This window comes from Austrofundulus limnaeus, unplaced genomic scaffold (assembly GCF_001266775.1).
Source record: "Austrofundulus limnaeus strain Quisiro unplaced genomic scaffold, Austrofundulus_limnaeus-1.0 Scaffold910, whole genome shotgun sequence".
Classification (NCBI taxonomy): Eukaryota; Metazoa; Chordata; class Actinopteri; order Cyprinodontiformes; family Rivulidae; genus Austrofundulus; species Austrofundulus limnaeus.
The window spans coordinates 2,071-3,278 of record NW_013953312.1 but is presented as its reverse complement, the minus strand read 5'-3'; the positions used below and the strand labels follow the sequence as shown (position 1 = coordinate 3,278).

At 36.2% G+C, this 1,208-nt stretch overlaps 1 pseudogene; it reads right to left on the bottom strand.

The window, feature by feature from the left end:
• Positions 1-562: 562 nt before the first annotated feature.
• LOC106533229 (E3 ubiquitin-protein ligase MARCH6 pseudogene) lies at positions 563-1,078 on the bottom strand (annotated as a pseudogene).
• Between the last annotated feature and the right edge of the window lie 130 nt (positions 1,079-1,208).

Below are 1,208 nucleotides of genomic sequence, written 5' to 3'. Positions count from 1 at the left end.
GTTGTACAATTTGCAACAGGGCTGTTAAATACAGTGGAAACACAACAAACCTCTACAAGTACATGAAAAACCATGCAGCAGAAAACGTGGAGCTGCAGAAACGGAGAGAAGAGGAGAGACACCCCACATCCCCTGACCCCAACAGACCCTCAGCCCAGAGACAGAAGTCTGGCAGAAGGGTCAGTGTATCTTTTGGTCATTGTTTTTTATTTTAGAAACGGGTATTAAAAACAAGAATTGAGTGGATATTTAATTTTTGATTCTGAGCTATGTTTTTTTTGCGCGTCCGCTCTGAGTAATTTATTTAATCAAAATGAAGATTGTCGTGAAATGTAATTTTAGTAATTTTAAGTCATTATGAAACAAAATCCATGAGTTTTAATGCTAGACATGGGAAAAACATGACCATCTCATAATGACATTGTATTTCATAGTTTTAAATCTCAAATAATTACTTTTTCATAAACAACACATACTTTGGCAAGTAATACTAATTTTTGTTTTACTGTTTCACTGGATTAAACAACCACATTTCATCAAGAACAAAATGCGACAGAAAAGATCAACTGTCATTCTGATTTAATAAATTATACATAGAGTTTAAAGATGTACAATGGTCAATAATTCACAATTGTCCATTTTCATAAGACAAAGTCTGCTTTTAATGTATTTACACATGTACAATTAATCAGAGAGCACTTAAAGCAAGGCGTGAACAACAACACAAATGATGGACTTCAAATCAAACCTTTAAGTTTCCTGCCTACACTATTCGGCTGAAATAGAACCCCAGTTGTCCAGTTATTAGGACTAAAATACATTTTCCCATCCCATCTTCAATGGGCATGAAAGGAAAATGGAACAAGATCCATTAAATCTGCTAAAAGATTTAAGGTTGACTGTATGAGGACTGAACTGAAATCAAAAAACCTGGGCAGGGAATGTAGACACACTAAGTGCAAAAATGTGGCACACACCGGGCATAAAATTTCACTCCACGATGGGACTGGAGGTGGGGATTGAGCTTGATCTGCCAGACTTCCGTTCATAGTTGACAAGCCTCTGGCCAACCAAGTACCTGCATGGACAGAAATGATGGCAAATTATAACTAGAGAAATTACATTTCCTGCAAAAATGCTAGTGTGAACGCTTCTTACTGAAAACTTAAGCTGAACTCTGCTGAAATTGAGCTAAAAATATTTAACAG